Here is a 20,228-nt window from a genome sequence, read left to right as displayed (position 1 = left end):
ATAAGCGGTGGAAAACTTTCAGGATTGACGAATTGCATAGTGAATACAAATCTTTGAGAAATAGAGTAGTCTTTTTAATTCGTGAAGCTAAACAACGATTTTATGCTCCAAAGCTTGACCCTTCTCTAGCTAAGCAAAACCTATGGAAGAATCTGAGAGAGATAGGTGTAGGTAAAACAATTAACAACAAAATCGTATCTATCGATTGTGATGAGCTTAACAAAAATTTTGTTACTCTTAATTCCTCTTTTTCTGAATCCCAAATTATTGAAACACAATCACAAGAAGATATTTTAAATGGCCATCTGTCTACAGGTGGTTTCTGCTTCTCACCTGTTAATGAGGTTGATGTTTTAGAAAGTGTTCTTTCTGTAAGATCCAACTCTGTTGGAATTGATGGTATCCATCCGGTGTTTTTAAAAGCTATACTGCCTTCTGTTCTCAAATACATTACTTATGCATTCAATACTATTTTTATGACAAGCACTTTCCCCTCTGCTTGGAAGCAAGCCAAGGTTATTCCTATACCTAAAAATCGTGATGCAGATGATTTTCGACCCATAGCCATATTACCATTTCTTTCTAAAGTTTTGGAAAGACTAATGAATCATCAAATCCGCACTTTTATAAACAGAAATAAATTGCTATGTATCAACCAATCAGGTTTCAGGCCTAAACATAGTTGTACTACTGCGTTAATTGACGTAACAGAAAATATAAGAAGTGTTTTGGATGATGGAAAAATAACTGTACTTACACTTTTGGATTTCTCTAAGGCTTTTGATACCGTCAATTGCCATATACTTTGTAAAAAGCTTAAGGATCAATTTCATTTCTCAAATCCTTCAGTAAAACTGATTCTTTCCTACTTGACCAGTAGATCTCAAGCAGTTTTTGCAAACAACTCTATGTCATGTTTTCTTCCTCTGCAGAGAGGTGTCCCTCAGGGCTCTATTTTGGGCCCTTTGCTGTTCTCCATGTATATCAATGATCTACCATCTTGCCCATTGAGTTCATCTGTACACATGTATGCAGATGATGTTCAATTGTATAATAGTTTTCCACTTGGTATGCTCGAGAACGGTGTGCATGAAGTTAATGAGGATTTGAAAGAAATCGTTATCTGGTCCCGTAAAAATGATCTTTGTTTGAATCCTAAGAAATCAAAGTGCTTAGTAATTTCCAGGACTGTAATTGACACTTCATATTTCCCTGACATCTATTTAAATAATACAGTTATTGAATTTGTTGATACTGCGAAAAACCTTGGTCTCACGTTTAATAAAACGCTCAGTTGGAATAACCATATTAGAATTTCGATAGGGAAAGTTTATGGAAGTCTTCGAATGCTTTGGGCATCTCATCATATAACCCCATTAAAAACCCGACTAATGTTGGCTAAAACCCTGATAATACCACAAATGCTTTACTGTTGTGAGATTTTTAGCAATTGTGATTATGAACACAAACGGAAACTTAATGTAGCCTACAATAGTACTGCGCGTTATGTTTTTGGTTTAAGAAGATATGATCACATCTCTAATTTCTCTAAATCAATTTATGGTATTACCCTAGATAATTTATTTAAACTTAGAACACTAACCTTATTTCACAATATTCTGCAAACCCATCAGCCGGAATACCTTTACAATAAAATTAACCATACACGATCTGTAAGATCTTGCAATCTCATACCAATACGCTGCTCATTTTTAGTATCTGAACGCCAATTTTATGTGTATGCCACTCGATTATGGAATTCCCTCCCTCAATCTTTAAAAATAATAAGCAGCTCGACCCTGTTTTGTAGGATGCTCAAAGAATTTTTCTCCTAATTATCTTGTGGATGTTGATGGTGATGATGACAATCAAATATATTTTTTTTCTTTTGTTTTGAATAAAATTTTCTTTTTAAGGTAACTCATTTTTGTTTATATAAATAAATTTCGTTTATATATTTTTTTTTTTTTGTAATTTTTAAAATTTTCAATTTATATTTAACATTAAGTGAGCGAATGAATTAGCTTTTTCAATTTTCTATTGTATCTTAAAACCACATTAGAAAAGCACAATTAATGTACAAATAGTATTATTATACTGATGTTTTACTCTAATTTATAAGGTATTGTATCTTACTGAGTAAATTTATGCAAATAAAATAAATGAAATGAAATGAAATGAATTCCGCTGTAGGGGGTCGACGAAGTGAAGATACACAGAACGAAAAAAGTCATCCTATTGACTATTTTGGTAGTCAATATGGATATTTGGTAGTCAATATTCAGCCGATAACCACGATAGTCAAAAGAACAATTTTCGGTTGTCAAATTAGGAATCGGAAATTGTTTTACAATTTTGTAGTCAATGACAACTTAAGTAGTCAATATGACAACTTTGGTTTAAGGAAATTGAAACTACGGTTGTCATATTGACTAAATATGACAACCGCAGTAGTCAATAGGACAACTGCGGTAGTCAATATAACAATTCTCGAAAGTCAATTTTGGTAGTCGATATGATAACCGCGGAAGTCAATAGGACAACTGCGGTAGTCAATATGACAACTGCGGTAGTCAATCTAACAAATCTCGATAGTCAATTTTGGTAGTCAATATGACAACTGCCCTCTTATTTACGCCAACTACAGAGGCATCATTCTCCTTGAAATTGCATATAAGATCCTCTCTACCATATTATGTGAACGTCTGAAGCCGTTCGTCAACAACCTGATAGGTCCTTATCAGTGTGGCTTCAGACCAGCAAAGTCCACTATTGACCAAATATTTACACTACGGCAGATCTTGGAAAAATCAAAGGAACTTAAATTAATACCCATAATCTCTTTATCGATCTTGAAGCTTCGTATGAAAGCATCTATAGAGAAGAGCTCTACAGAGCAATATCTGATGTCAAAAAAGGTTCTAGACAAAACGATTCACTGTCATGTGACTTCTTCAACATAGTTCTGGAAAGAAATGTGCAAAACTCAACCGTCAACACTAGAGGCACACTCTTGCAATGGTCCTCGGATACGCCGATGATATTGACATAATTTGAAGATCAAAGCGTGATATCTGTGAAGTATTCTTGAGCATTGCGACTAAAGCATAGAAGATGGGTTTTTTGGTTAGTGAGGGCAAGAGCAACTATATGCTGTCATCAAAAAAGGACATTGAACAACGACGTCTTGAATAAAACGCCACCATGGACAGCTCTAACTTTGAGGTCGTTGAGGACTTTGTCTACCTCGGCAATTGAGTAGGAAAGTCCTCTCTTGAGCATCTTAAATCACCATTTATAAGACACTCATCATGCGGGTTATCATTTATGGCGCTGAAGATAGGATGCTTCGAGAGAAAAAATCTTCGGGTGATTTTTGGAGTAGAAGATATAACGACGAACTGTACAGCGACCCTGACATGTAGGGAGAATGGACATCAACGCTCCAGCCTGGAAGGCCTTCGAATCCAATCCCGAAGGACGGCACAGTAAAGGAAGACCGCTACTCAGGTGGCGCACCCAGGTGGGTGAAGACCTCAACCAACTTGGCGTACAAAAATGGAGACAGCTAGCTAGGGACCGAACTGGCTGGAGACGCATGTTGATTGAGACTCAGGTTCGCCCCGGACTGTAGCTCCACCTTAAATTTGTAAGTTAGGAAGTAAACTTAAACTCTACTTTTAACTTTTAAAAGCTTTTAACTTATAAAGATAAACGTATATTTGTCTAATAAGAAAGACAAGATTTTGTCTATATCACTTGCTTTATTAACTTCTCATAAGGTAATACCTTAGTAGGACTGTCAATCCAGAGGTCTTAAGTTCAATACCTTCCTGTGCTATCTAAAGGTTTTTCACGGGTACTGCCTCATATGAGGATTGATAATTGCTAAATAATTTATTTATTTTTAACTCAATTTCTCAGAACGGATATTAGGAAACAGTTTCTTAAATGGATCCAAGAAACCCAGAAGTGCCAAAAATTAATTCTTTTAACCCTTTTATCACACGGCAATTAAAATACCTAATTTTAACAAATCTAAACACAACGGATTTCAAATGTAATTAAAATGACATTTGAATGGATTGCTTTGGTTTTTTCTTAAGAGCCTTATCATATTTTTTTGAGTTTCTTGATTTGTTTGCAAGCTTTTTGAATTCAACCAACCCTTTATATACGAGAAAGTACAAAATACTTTTGTTACAGTTTTTTCTAAGAGATGTTTTCTTATTAGCTTGTTTCTTATAAGCGATAAATAATTCTGTAAAGAAAAAAATTAAAATTGAAGTTAGATTCGCGAGATCTCGTGAATAAATGAAGGTATTGACCGCAAAATCATTTCATTCTGTGCTACATTGTATTTCTAACTTAGATCATGGTCTTAGAAAAATTTAAAAATCCAAATCCAAAAATCGGTTTTCTACTAAAAATCTCAAGATGAAAAACAGATATTGAAATTTATTTTTTTTAAAAAGCACGAAAACGACTCAAGTATTGTTAGAACATGTACTTTTAGACAAAGAATTTTTTTATGGAAGAACCCTGGACTTCGAGTCCTCAAATGCACCTCGACCTCGTATACAAAAGAATCACTTAGCCAATTCACTAAAATTAAACATATCATTCAAAATAATTATGTTTTTAGTACATACCAAAAAAAACCTTACCTTTTGCTCAAGTCCATAACTCTTCACCAAAACATTAACCTATTTATCTTGAATACAAAGAGATACGTAGCCACCGTACCATCTAAACCACAAGATAATGAAAATGGGGGGGGAAAGGTAGAAACATAATATGTGTAGGTATGTAAAATAAACACAAGAATTCTCTTAACGTCTTTACAATATCCACCTCAGAATCCATCTTTAGCACTTTTGTATTAACATCTCCGCAGGACGACACAAAAAAAGAAACTCTTGTACAAGCAAAGAGATTTATTACTTTTTGCATACACTTACCTTAAATAATATTTATGGCAAAATAAATATCCTAAATCACTGTTAACGGTTGGCAAATAATGAAACAATAAATACACCTCTACAAATGTTATTTGTGTGTGCACAGTGAGCAGTCAACATCAGCACCCGCCACCCAGATCCATATACAAACTTTAAGAAAACAGTTTGTAGGTTGGTTGTAGCTGAGTTGTATAGGTACCTTCATACATAAGAATACCAACAATTTTCAACAAATCCATAAATTGCTATCCACTTACCACTTATTCCAATTAAATTCAAAGCCACAAAATCCCTAACTCCCATTAACCGCGTCGTTTTATCTCAAATCCTATAACAAAAATCAACACAAACATTTAATGGCCTTTTATTTTTGCACCATCAAGACCGTTCACATCTACTAAAGATACGAAGACAAAGAGTGGGAGTTGATGGTGCATGTTTTGAATGCGAACAGTCTTTTGATGTCTGTCTACCATCAGTATGTCTTCAACTACACAATCCGAACCCCGCCTGCTTGATGCTGCCTTCCTGACTTTAATATCCAAACCCACAAGGGGAGACCTACTTTTTGTCAGTTTTGTTATGAAGGTTGATGAATCTAAATCTGAACTGAAGAAATGTTCAATGTTTTGAGATATATCTATTTGAATGTTCAATATTGTGCGCACCCAATTGAACTTTTATTCATTTTATGGGTGTGTCTTTTTTCGCTGTTTTTGTATATTAAGTTTGGGGTTCGCGATAAACAAAGTCCAAGACAATAAAAATGAAAACGACAACGACAACGACAACGACAACACAAACTTAACCAACTTTACCCTCAATTAATTGGATTTCCAGCTTTAAGATTCGCTTTTCTCGTAATGGAAGTACTCATTATTTATTAGGGTGCTTTTTGAGATAATTTTATGAAAACAACGGTTTAGTGGACTGAAGAGCGTTTAATTCTGATAAAAACCCTTTATTAAGCGAGAGCTATAGAAATACAATAAAAAAAAAATCAATTTTAAAGTCCATTTTATATGAGGGAAACTTTAAATACTGTGGTCGAAAAAGCTTATCTCTTTGACAATTCAACACTACCAGTGAGTGCTAAGACTCCGCCTGAACTTGATCGTGTTAGTGATTCTATCGGACCAATCTTTTTTCGCAATCTTGCTGTGGCAAGATTCCTAAGAGATCTTAACACACATAATTCCGTAGGTCCGAATGGTATCCCCGCTATTGTTCTGAAGAAGTGGTCTTCACTTGCATTTTTTTTTTCTGTCCTCAGGATGGAAAACAGCACTTGTCCAGCCCATTCTCAAAAATGGCGAATTTTCCTCACCCTCTAATTACTGACCGATTGCAATTACGTCCCTTCTTTCCAAGCTCATGGAAACGATGACTAATTATAAGCTCAAGAAATATGTCGAAGATCGAAAAATTCTTAACGAGGAACAGTACAATTTTCGCTGCAATAGGTCCACTGGTGATCTCATGGTTCATCTCACCGAACAGTCGAGCAAATATTTGCATCGTTCATTACAAGATTATTTCACTTGATATTTCAAAAGCATTTGATAGGGTTTGACATCAGGCCCTCTTATCGAAAACTCGTGCTTTCCGTTTTCACGAATCCTTCCATCATTAGATTAGTAATTTCCTTACGGACCGTTTAATGCAAATAGTATTGGATATGTTTACGTCTGAAACCCACAAAATTATTGCTGGTTTGCCTCATAAGCTCGTTAAATTCCGACCTAAACAGCATTGGGTTTTCTATTTAAAGTTTTAGCTAAACGTTGAATTTATGTATATTTGATATGGAAATTTGATATGGAAAACCATAACGGATTTTATTACAAAAAAATCTAGTAATAAAATAAAGTAATATTTCAAAAACCTGACTTGATACATTTATTTAAATCGGATTTGAATTAAGGCCCAAAAAAACCATTGCAATTTTATTGACACGAAGAAACCTTTACCGACCAGTGATATTAATATAAGGTGTTCAAGTGTTGGAGGGAGTTGTTTTCTTGAGATGTCGAAAAAATTAGTCTCCGAAAAAAGCGCCCTAATATTTATACATACATAAATTATAGGTACTGTCTATCAACAGTTACATATATTTATGTATGTACATAACGCCTTGATTTTGTTTACTCTTTCCGGGCAGCTGTTTTTGACACCAATTTCGGAAGTAACTTCTGTTAATGAAAAGGAATTTATCTACCGGAAAATACAATTCCAAGAAACTCGTAACTACCTATTTAAAAGCCTGATAAACAATCTTTTTGAGGAGAGCAAATATACGAACTTTAAATGGCACAATCAAAGCCTAAATAGCAAATTAATAATCAAGTGAATTTCACCATAAAAATAATTTAATAGGTTTATCAGATTACAAGATGTGATTAAATTAAAATATTAATTAACTGACTTTTCCAGTTCAATGAGATATCGTTTTGTTTTACATTTAAATACAAATAGAATTAGAATTTTATGCTGTGATATTCTAGGATTTCTAATTTCCTGGGATATTTCTTTCGGTAAACAAACAAATTAGAAACAAATAGAAGTGTGAAATGTGAAAGTACCTTTCGAAGTAAATTAAAGAGAATTGTTTTTGACTCTTTTATTATTTCGACACTGACAACCCTTTCTATCCCAAAAATTTGTAAATTCGACAGAAACTGACAACGTCTTAATCTTGTGAAATTGAAATGAATGTGTTGCAAAATAATTACGTTGTGTTTTGGCAGCAAGCTTTGAGACTTATTGTTTTAATGTTATTATTTTACTTTGAATCATAGGTGAACATTATTCTCATAATTGTTTTGTATTTAACTTTGATGTGGTTTCGCTTGAAATTGTCATTTTCAATTTGAAGAGCGTACGATAGATGATAGAAACTATTCTCCCATTTGATGACGAATGTAAGGTGTTGAGTTAATTTTTTTTACAAATATAATTTAACTCACAAGTTTATATGTATTTAAAAATAAAGTTTACCTTGTTTCGACTTCTTATTACCTCTACTTTAAAATTTCGTTTATTTATTCGCAACCAACATTTGATTAAAATTATTTCACGAACTAATAACGCTAGCCATTATATTTGTATTTTATATTATATGATTTTACGTAACGTGATGCCAAACTAGTAACATTTAGAAAGCAATTGACGTTTTTTTCTAAATCAAAAAAATTAAAAAAAAATCGTGTGCCACTTCGAATATTTAACGAAAACAACGTTTTTGACATTTTTTTAACAGATACTTAAAACAAAAGAGGAGTGGATGCAACCCACACTTATAGCTTTCCATCCCGTCTATTTGTCTTGCTTAAAAGATTGTGGGTTTTCGTATTTTGTCAAAAAGTTGTCAGTTGAATTACTCTTACAAGTTTAAAAATTACCAACAATATTTTGCATATAATGAAATAGTTTGATTTCAAAATCTATTTTTTTTAACGAGATTTTTAGTCAAAAAATCAAAATACCAATCAATACCAATTTTACTTTTTTATTTCTTATATTAAAAACACAAATTTTATGAATTAAATTAACTTCTATTCTTCACGAGATATCGAGAATCGAACATCAATTCTTACCAAATTTCCTTGCTAGTTTTTGTAGATTTTATTGTTTTATGAAAAAACTGTGTGTTGGATTTTACTGATTGTGGAAAATTAAATTTTCTGTGATATATAATAAGTTTGAAGCCAATATTTTTTATTTTTAAAAAGATATTTGTTGGAATTTTTTGTATGTTTTTATTTTCTTTTTTTGTAAGAAAATTGTTAATTCGATTTTTCTTAAAATTTTACCAAATATTAAAAAGAAAATTTCTTATAGGACCAAATAAGTTTGAATGCATAATCTTAAATTATTTGAAAAGTTATTTGAGTCAAAAATTTAATTTTTGCAAACTTTGAGTAACGTTTTTTTTGTAGGTGTTAATTTTTGTAAAAAATTGTCAGTTCGGATTTTCTCAAAATTTTACTGAATGTTGAAAACAATATTTTCTATTAAATAAAATTAATTTAAAGCAAATCTCATACTTTTTGAAATGATATCATAGTCGGAAATCAATTTTTACAAACTTTTGATAATTTTTTTGTTAATAAACTGTCAATTCATTTTTTTTAAATTGATGGAAAAAACGTTATTCTATTCTATTCTATTCATTTTTTGCTCGTAAAATGTTCGAGGTGACAAATGTTTGTTTCCAGTTTTTTGATTTATAAAAATAAAACGTTAATTGGATTTTTTTTTTCAAAAATATACTAATTTGGTATTACGTAACAATATATAATTAAAAATTGGTACGTGAGATATTTTGGGTTAACCAAATTTTTAAATTTTTTTTTTTAAATTGCTATGGTAAAAAAACCAATCACTCAAATTGATTGAGATCTTTTATTTCGACTCTAGGGACCTTGAAACGTCGAGAAATGTCAAAATTTTTAATTCGACAAATCAGTCTGATTACAATAACTTCCTATGGGAAGTTAATAAAACTCCTAAATGTTGGTAAAAATAAATTTTTAAACTCGAATGTCTTGACAAAAAAGAAAGATGTTGGCTTCAAACTAATTGCATTTTACAACATTCAGTTAATTTTTTATAAAATTCAACTGTGATTTATTTCATAGAAATTAAAAAATACAAACAATTGGTACAAATTGATTTTCGGTTCTTGATATCTTCTAAATAAATGAAGGTATTGACTTCAAAATGATTTCAATCCATGTTAAATCTTGTTGCTACCTTAAAATAATGGTCTTAGAAAAATCCAATCTGTATTTTTACTTGCGACATATGGGAACTACATGTATGGCAAGTTTTGCATTCCTAACAAATTTCGAATTTGAGATTTTAATCTATGGTATAGATGTAGTACCCGTGGCATGATGGTTCGAGGATTGGACTGTCATGCCAGAGGTCTTGGGTTCGATCCCTGCCTATGCCATCCAAAGTCCTTTCACGGTTACTGCCTCTGACGAGGAATTGAAAAATTCTCCAAGAGTAACTCTTGTCATGAAAAATGCTTTCTCAAATTAGCCGTTCGGATTTGGCATATAAACTGTTGGTCCCCTCCATTCCTGACAACATTACTCGCACACAGGAATGGTTAAGAGTTGTAAGGCACTAGACCCTAGTTCTCAACAGACTGATGCTTTACCCAATTTATTTATAGCGATGTCCGTTAGTCTGTCTGTCAGTCCTTGCCTTACTTCAAATTTGGTTTTGCGCCAATTCACGTTAAGGGTTTTTTTTATTTCTGAAGACTAAAAATAGCAAAATAAAATGGGGACTACATACAAATTTTTTGAGCAAAATTAAAAAATTCGAATTTTCTCAAAAACAAACCAATATGTTTTTATTTTATTTCGTGTAAATATTTTTTCTTTGTTTGGCTATTTCAATATAAACAAAATATTTTTGTATTGCTCCAGAAGACCTTTATTTTGCTGTAAAGTTTTTATTGAACTTATCAACCGATTTCAAAAATTATATACTTATAATTTCAACTGTACTATTGGCAGGATAATTAATGCGTATGGCTGTCATGCGAGAGGTCTTGGTTTTCAATCCCTTCCTGTGCCATCTAAATTTTTTACATATGTTTCCTCTTGCGATTAATTGAAAAATCCTTCAAGAGTAATTGCTGTCATGAAAAGGTATTGAAACTTTAGATCAACTCCATGGCTGACATGACTCGCACACAGGAATGCTTGAGAGTTGTAAGTCACTAGGATCTGGTTCCCTAAGGACTGTGCGCCATCTAATTTATTCATCTATTTATTTATACTTTTACGATAATTTCTGGTGAACAAAAATGTCATTGTTTATATTTTTGATTTAACAAAAATATATATTAAACATTTTAAATTCGATATCTCTAAAATGGCTCGTTTTTTTCTTATGATATTGAAATCGAAAACGTTCACATATTAATAAGCTCTAAATAACAGTATACTTAAAATATTTGTAAACTAAAACTGAAACATTTTATATAATATACAAACAAATAATTACAAAAAAAGCCCTAACGATTTTCAAATAACAATTAAAAACAAAAATAATTTTTCTTTAAGAAATAAAACGGCACTTACATTTTTGAAAACAACCTGTTTTTGCGGGTACATTTTTAAATTTTAATGTTTTAAAATAGACTCTTTGGATACACGAGCAAGTTCGTGTGACCCAGTCGTGCATTTGATTGTACCTATACAGGAAATATAAACATTAAAAAAATGCTACTAAATTTGATAAAAATTGAATTTCGCCAAATTTTTTTTTGTCATATGCAAAATGTTGTTGCTAACTTTTAGTTAATTTTTTGGAGACATTAAATTAGAAACATTTATTTACAAAATCAAATAATAATAAGAAATTGTTTTTGACTCTATTATTTGGAGAATTAAATATTTATATATTGAAATTTTGTATCTCACAAAATGTTGTTATTTACATATATCTTGTGAAAGTGTTAGAACAATCATCAGAAGGATACGAAGTGAAAGTTTATCAGTGTAATTTGCATCCCAGCCTCTTTTTCTCATAATTTATTTTGACAGCGATAAACAAAAAATTTTGTAATAATTTTTCAAATCGAAAATCGTGACGGATTAAAATTTCAACGTAAATAACACAAGTAGGTCTTGTCGACATTAAAAACAAAAAAGGATTTTTTTTAAGTTTTTTAACTTCTTCTTTACATACTTTTGGTATATGTATAAGGGTCGTAATTGTATTGATACTAGAGTATTGCTGCTATTTTTTTCTTTTCAAGAATCAGTTTCCCGGATTGGTTAATCCCAAAATGACTCATACATTCATATGATATTTAATATTTGTGAAATCAACTCAAAATTTAGTTAGAACTCAAGTTGGTCGTCTATTAATCACGATGATAGTTAAATAAGCCAAATTTCAATGTTAAAAGTAAGCTTAATTGCACTTTTCACAAGTGTCAAAGTGAAATTACGGCAGTTTCATAAAGTTACACTTATTTCACGGCACTTGAATTAGCACATACGACTCAGAGATGCATTTATGTACAATATGAAGAGAACCATACATACACAACACACAAGAAAACGAATGCTCTTGATATCAAATTTATTTCCAACTCCACTATATGGCACTATTGCAGTCACGGTTGCCACTTGAAAATAAATTTGCTGTTCAAAATGGCTATGAACTAAATTTGTTTAAGCTTAAGGTGCGCCCACACCAAAGGAAAATTGAACTAAATCAAAAAAGTTACCCATTTGTTTAAAAAAAATTCCATACATTATTCTGATTTATTTGTTTCTGAATTGCTTTAAAATATTTCTTTGGTCTGGGGACATCTTTCCTGTACTAATATTTGCGAAAAAAACGTTTTTGAAAACATGAAACACAAAGTGGAAGAAATGTGCTGATGAAAAAAAAACCGAAGAATTAGGGCAAATATTTTTGAATGTGAAAATTTCTAAAACCCTGTTAAATGCAAATTTCCTTAAAACCAACATCGATTGACATTTTTCAAAGCTATTTTTGAATGACCAGGTCCACGTTTTCAGCAAGCCTTGTTGTATTCTCAACAGTTTTTTTTGTAAGTTTAAAGTTTGTTTTAAATGAACCATTTTAGAAATAAAACAAGTTGTGGACAGCCTCAAATAGATATGAGGGCGACAGTTCTTCTCACTATTTAGAAGCTTGTCAAAAATTGTTCTCTTAAGAAAATAAGCTGTACCTTAAAATTTGTTATTCTTACAATATAATTGTAGTTCATTAAATGGACAGATTTATCAGATAATCAACTAAAGGTAATGTTTAGTCTCCCAAATGTCCATGGAAACACGAATTCTAATCATAACTCCCAAACTGACTATCGTTTAACTTGCTGCTTGTGCTCTTCAAAAACATTTATAAACGTCATTTGGATAGTATTGCAGAACTTTTACAACTAAGATCAAAGGAAAAAATAACACTGGTCTTCTGTTACACAAACGAAACAATACTTTATTAAATGATTAAGATTTCCTAACTTCGAATCTCACCTTTTAAATTTCTCTATCACATCAAGTTTTTAAAAAAATGTCCATTTAAAAAAAACAATAACTTGGTTTTTAAGGCTAATTTAGTATCTTACTTAGATTCTGGAAGTTCTCATTAGTTATAAGTCTTTATATGACTCCTTATGAAGTTTTGAAGAAACCTTAAACTTAATTCTTTTTGATTTCAAATCTAAACCTTCATTTTAACTATTTGATCAAGTTTCAAAAATACCGATTTTCAACGTTGTTTTCATATTTTTTAATATTTAAAAGAGTGATATCTCAAAAACCTGTCGAGATATATTAATGTTGAAGTCGGACTTTAATTAAAGTCTTCATAACCCATTGGGAAAGTGCAACCAGAGTAATTAACAGATTTGGTAACAAATGACGAAAGTGGCAATAGTGGATGAAATGGCAGCATCCAGCTAATGTAATTAATACAAATAAAACTTTAAAGATTTTTAAACTGCATCACATGGATGGCGGCGACGACGGCTGCGAGGTCAGTAGTTAATTTCATGTGCAGATGTCAGCCAACATCAGTGGACTAACTTTATGACTAAGTTTTGCTCTAACACTTTCGGAAGAGAAACATTTGGGGCTTAATAGGCAAATGCATTCTGAAGCAGCGAAAGGACAACTTCAAATGCTATGTACCTGCAACATGTCGCTGTCATATAACTACATATCAAGTTTGCATAGATTTGTGCCTGTTTTGTTGTTGTTATTAGTTTTTATGACCCAATTTGCAGTAATTTATGGAGACCCATGGGAAAGTCGGTGCACACAGCCAAAATGAATAGCAGCCAGCCGATAACAACTTGTGGTAATGTTTTACCTTTTGATGGTGTTTCTGTGTAGGGTGGTGTCGAGTCGGGTGTGGGCATGGAAATGGGGATTGGGCAGGGCATATTACATAGGCGAAATGTCATTTCTCTGTGTTTACTGAAACACTTTTGACAGCAGCTGATAGTGTACGACAGCTATGGTAGAGTGGGATGGTTTGTTCTCCTTCTCCGAGATAATAGCACTCAGCCACTGTGTGTAAAGTGTAAAATATGAAGGACTTCAGATTTGGTGTTGTGTGCTAAAAATTACATCGCATGAGCTGTCGTTATTAATTAAATAATTTGTATGCCTCAGTGAAGATGATATGAATTTTTGACATTTTTGTCTTTTGATGTATCTGCAAATTCGAATAAAAACTTCGATGAATAGAAAAGGTGTTGGTTTATTTTTAACAACAAATTTTTAAATTTAATTTTTTATATAGTGATGGACATAAAAGCTGATAAGTCTAACATATCAACATCACTGATGCCAGAACGTGGGATCTATCATTTTTAATAGGAATTTTTCTTCTTAAATTTTATAAAAGTAATAAAGGATTTTTTCAAGTCAGTAGTGCGAAAATGAGTTATTTTACGTTATGGCGAAATTATTTCCCATCATAATATTTTCTGTTTTAAATTAAAAAAATTACAATTGTAAATGTTAAATCATAAAAAAGAAATGTTAAAGCAAAAATTAATGTAGAAATAAATGTTTGTATCTTGAGGTCTTTATTTAGACAAACAAAAACAATCATTATTATTAATTGAAATCAACCAAAAGATTGCATTCACTAACGTTTCAAATTAAGATATTTTAACAATTAATAGATATAAGAAACAACTTCTTACTAAATAATAAAAAGATTAAATTATGATCAAATGTATTTTAGCAAAAATTACCCTTTGTGACTTGCGTCGTGTCTTTTGGCAGCTCAACTTTAAGCCACGACGATGTGCTTACCTTACATCTCGATGCCGGTAATCATAGTTTTTTTTTTATAAAAGGGGATTGAAAACTTTCTAATCAATTGCGAAGGAACACTTTCAATTATCATCGAACTGTCATTGATAATTTATTTAGTATACTAAACATTTTCATCGTGGTAAAGTTACCGAAAAGCAACTTATGGAGTTAGTGAACGCAACTTAAAGAGCGTCAACTCCTATTACAAGGTCAGTGTACACATTTAAGTGTACCTACATATTCGTTGAGTGATCATATCCTGTCAATAAGACAAAGTGTTGGTAGTAAATAACGCTGAAGTTCAAGCTCCTCTATAACCTACCAAGCTAAAATTGTAAGCGTGGAGCTCTTAGGTTTCTCTGTGATCGGTTTTAAAAGCTGGCATTCTTCATATTTGAATTGAATATGCTAATAATATCGAAACTTGGCGCCTAGCGAATGTCACCATATCCCACAGTTTTAAGCTTCAACGGAGCTCGGACCGGACAGATATAAAGAATGCTTATACAGACGGCAAAATTCCGCCTACAACAACACATCATCTGGAGACATCATAATCGTAATATAAGATCGGAATGCTAAAGGTTGGCACAAGAAATTAAAGGCTCAGGCACGTCATGGAAAAGCACGGAGTTGGTAGCTGCAACGATAATCGTGAGAAGTTTATGGACTTCTGCAACGCTAACTGTCTTATGATTGAAGACATCATGTTTGAGCACAAGACGTGTCACAAAGTAACAAAATAAACCAAATTGATCACTTCGCAATAAGTCGACAGGGGGGTTACACACTTAACACATAGACATATAGAGGTTTTGGAAACTGCTTTAAAATGTTTTGTAAAGGGGGCTGACAAAATTAAAATGAAATATTGGGCATCTTAACTTAACCTTATACGTTTACATATTTTCAAAAATTAAAGTGACCATATTTGTTAAAAGATTTCTTACTTACGACATTATGGCAGGTATTGCAGTCGTAAAGTATTTCGAACTCAAGATTTTAATCAAACATGAATGAAATTACGATTGTAGAGAAATCGGAAAAAGGGTCCCCCGATTCCGTTCGTGTCTATCTGTCCACGCTTTTACAACCCCAGCCATGGTCGCTTACGTTCAAACTTGGAAATTAAAATTTTTAAGACAATTCGCGTTAGGCCTTCTTTCTGTGTTTTTTTTCTGTATTAAGATTAAAAATAATAGTAGTCCCAATACAATTTTGTTGCTCAAAAATCAAAAATTCCAATTTATTCAAAAAAGAACTAATAGTTTTTATTAAATTTTCTCCATTTTTGTATCTTAGCTTCTTTCAATAAATAAATATTTTTGAACTGTTAAAGAATTAAACTTCCTAAAAACCCCCAACCGTTATTTTGTTTTAAAGTTTTATCAAGAAACGCTTAGGCCTGTTTAATGGGCCATTGTAATACCACATGAATTTTGGGGCTTTCATCTAAGTTCAACGAAACCAGTTTGAGTCCCTTACGAAACCAGCCAGAATAGCTTTCTTTTAAAGAAATTTCCGAGAATCTAGATAATTACTACCACTTCCAATCTGCTTTATCGTAGATTGCAACTGATGTTAGAAGACAAACTTTTAAAAAAATACTGCTTTGAGTGACCTCTTGAAAATATTTGGATCAAATTGGAGAGAGAGAAATGTTGTTTCCTGTATTTAAAGATGTATTCAGGCGCATAATTTCTACACAAATTTAAAAAATATACTGTTTCGGAATATCTTCTCACTTGAATTTACAAGAGTCTCAAACCTTTAATATTATATTTATCGATATGGAACTTTCATTATGTTTTTCAATTAGCTATTAATTCAACAAAATTGCTACTTTTGCTGTTTGTGGGACATTTATGTTCTTGAAATTCATGTGAAAATCAGAGTTCTTAGGCATTCAATGAAAATTTACCTCAAAAGTGATTTTAATAGACAATAAATTTTGTAAGGAAAACATTTTTTAGGAAAGCCTTACAATCTTTATGTTTGTCAAAAAACTAAGATGGAGTTTAAGCTGATTCCATCCAAAGAATTGTTTCGTCCTATCCTCGCACTAAAATCGTTATTACGGGCGATTTCAATTTACACAATTCTTCATCGGTTCAGCATTGGGCCAGTCAACACCAGAAGGAGTGTGTGCTGAGATCTTCGCTGAGTTAAACCACCTAACTCAGCTGGTCAACGAGCCCACTCGAATATCGGACGTGGTAGGTCGAGCAGAGAACACTCTTGACTTGTTTCTTACCTCTGACCCTGGTAAGTACACTATTAGTGTTCTATCTCCTGTAGGGTCACCTGACCATTGTGTCATATCAGCAAATTTCTCGTGTAAAAACTCTCCAGTTAAGGAATGAGCTCCTAAGAGAACTTTTTGGCAATACGAGAAAACCAACTGGGACGGTCTGAATAATTATTATAGGATCTTTAGCAATGGTCACTATGCTTCCTCGATAGTGACGTTGACACCAGCGCTGATATGATCACAAGTTTGATTCTCCTGGGAATGAGAACTTTTATCCCGAATAGGGTTGAAAGCATCAGACCTAAGGAAAACGCATGGTTTGATGCGAACTGTAAAGAGGTTATTAGGGTCAAGAAGGTAAGTTCCCGTTGTTTTAAAGCCAATCCAACTGGGGAAAACCGGAATAAGTTCAAGCAAGCCAGGAAGACCTGCAACGCCCATATTTGACGGACCAAATTTTAACATGACCAAAAATTACGGCAAAAAATACTGCAATGTCCCAAAGCTTTTTCATCTGTCCTACTCCTCAGGTCTCGTTCCGAGCGGATGGAAAACTGCATTTTTCCAGCCTATTCCCAAAAAGGCGAATCTTCCCCACTCTCTAAATACCGACCGATTGCACTTACGTCCCTTCTTTGCAAGGTTATGGAAACACAGATTATTTATCAGCTCAAGAAATATCTTGAAGATCGAAAGCGTCTTAATGACCGGCAATACGGCTTTCGTAGCAATAGGTCCACTGGTGATCTTATGGTTCATCTCACCGAACAGTGGAGCAAATCTTTACATCGCTTTGGAGAAAGTAAGATTATTGAACTTGATATTTCAAAAGCATTTGATAGGGTTTGGCATCAGGCTCTCTTATCGAAACTGCGTGCTTTCGGTTTTCATGAATCCCTGCTTCATTGAATTAGTAATTACCTTTCGGATCGTTTAATACAAGTAGTATTGGATGGATGGATAAATGCTGGTGTGCCCCAGGGCTCTGTTTTATCTCCAACACTCTTTCTCATTTTTATTAAAGGACTCCTGTCCGCAATACCTAATCCAATACGTTGTTTCGCTGACGATAGTACTCTTAACTTTTTATATTCGTTTTCAGACTCACATCCCTCTTCTTCGGATGTGGAACTGCAACGAGAAAATATGAAAAGCTCATTAAATTCTGACCTAAATAGCAGTGTACAATAAAGAATAAAAAACTGCGTGGAATTTAATGCTTCGAAAACGCAATGCTGTCTTGTATCGTTAAAGCGAAGTATACCCCCCTTGCCATTATCCATAAATGGCACTTGCATCGAGGAAACTGAGCATCCCGATATTCTCGGTATGTGTATCACCAACCACCTTTTGTGGAACGATCACATACGCGATGTCGCCAAAAATGCTGCAAGATGTTTGAGTTTTCTAAGGCGATGCAAGACGTTTTTCTTCCCCTCTGATTTGGCTGTTATATACAAGACTTATACGTCCAAAGCTTGAGTATTGAACGTAGAGCATTTAGATTGATTGGTGATATTACCATCATAAGATCATTTACGTCACTTGAACATCGTCGAAATGTTTCTTGTCTCACCCTGTTTTACCGTTATTTTAATGGTTTATGCTCTAGAGAAATAGCCAGCTGCATTCCTCCCCTTAAACAGTTCAACCGTAATACTCGCGCTTCTAGGAATGCTCATCAATATACCCTCGAGCCCAACTTCGGTCGTACTGTCAAGTACAGAGATTTGTTCTTTAGCCGTACTATGCGAATGTGGAATGTCTTCCCCAGCTATTGCAATATTCAGGAATTCAAAACCAATGTTCACCGACACCTACTTTCAAACCCTCTCTCCTTTTCCTAGTGCTTACACTGTGTCTACATAATAAGGGTAATAATCCCTTTGAGTGATCACGATATTACGAGATTTGGGACTTTAAAGGGAATTTAAGTTTGTGTTAAGAAAATACAAAAAATTCTGTTTTCTCGGAATATAATATCAAATCATCGAGCTCTTTCTCTCAAAAGTCTTTTAAATAGTTTAAAGCATTACTAATGTTTTCCAAAATTTGAATTTTGTGAATAACTGTAAGCCTTTTGTTGTTTTTGACAAAACCACTTTTTTGTTGAGTATCGTTTGCTACACGGAATATAAGTGGTGTTGAATTCACAAATGCGTTCCTACTAAAATTGCAAAAAAATATATGCTCTCAGGTATGGGTCATGACCGATTATCTTGCAATTAAAAAGAAACAAAATTTAATTTGATTCTTGTATGACATAATATTTTTGACCATTTAATTTAAATTATGAACCATATTATACGTTAATAAATTCCTATAATATTACGAAATATATGAATTTCAATCCGATACCCTTTTACCCATCTGTAGTGAACTGCCTAGTTTCTGGTGAGCTACTTCCACAGGGCACAACATAAGAAAATATACAATTTAATTTAAGAGTGAAATTTAAAAAAAATCTGCTTTGAATTGGAAAAAAAAGATTTTAAGCAAACAATCCTAGAAATTTCTTGACTTTCTAAGGTATTGGACTATAATCCTGCGAATTAGATAGAATGACTGATTACATTATTTTGAAATGTCTTCTTTGAGTAGGTTCTCCTTTGTTTACTCCTCTTTTCACACTTAAACGCAAGTTCAACTGTAAGCTTCTTCTATGTAGAAAAAAAAAAAAAAAAACAAAAACAAGGGGGAAAATTATTAATTCTAGGAATTCGTTTAAACTTATTGATTTCTTTCTGCTGATTTGAATAAGAAAATGCTTGTGGGACAGATAATTGAGCACGCTTTTGAATAATTACAAAAAAAATAAAAACAAAATAAAAGAAAAATTAAATAGTAACTTTAAATAATAAAAAAACTTGATAAATTTGATTTTGCTTAAGTAGATATCAGAAAATGATAAGCTTCTGTTACTGTGAGTAGCGAGAAATAAGTTGTAAATTGGCATGTCATGTTTTAAAAATAATCAAATCAATTAAAAAATTAATTAAATAGTTTTTTCGACCATTAATACAAAAAATTACAAAAAAAAGATCTAGATCTAGTCCAAGACACTTTCTGTTTTATTTTTATATATTAATATTTTTTGTCATGCTTATAACAGAATATTCGAATCAAACCATACCCACAACGCCTTACGCATTTAAAATTTAAGCCTAAAACAACTTTCGA

The sequence above is a fragment of the Eupeodes corollae genome, chromosome 2 (genome assembly GCF_945859685.1).
Source record: "Eupeodes corollae chromosome 2, idEupCoro1.1, whole genome shotgun sequence".
NCBI lineage: Eukaryota > Metazoa > Arthropoda > Insecta > Diptera > Syrphidae > Eupeodes > Eupeodes corollae.
Note: the sequence above shows the minus strand (reverse complement) of the source record.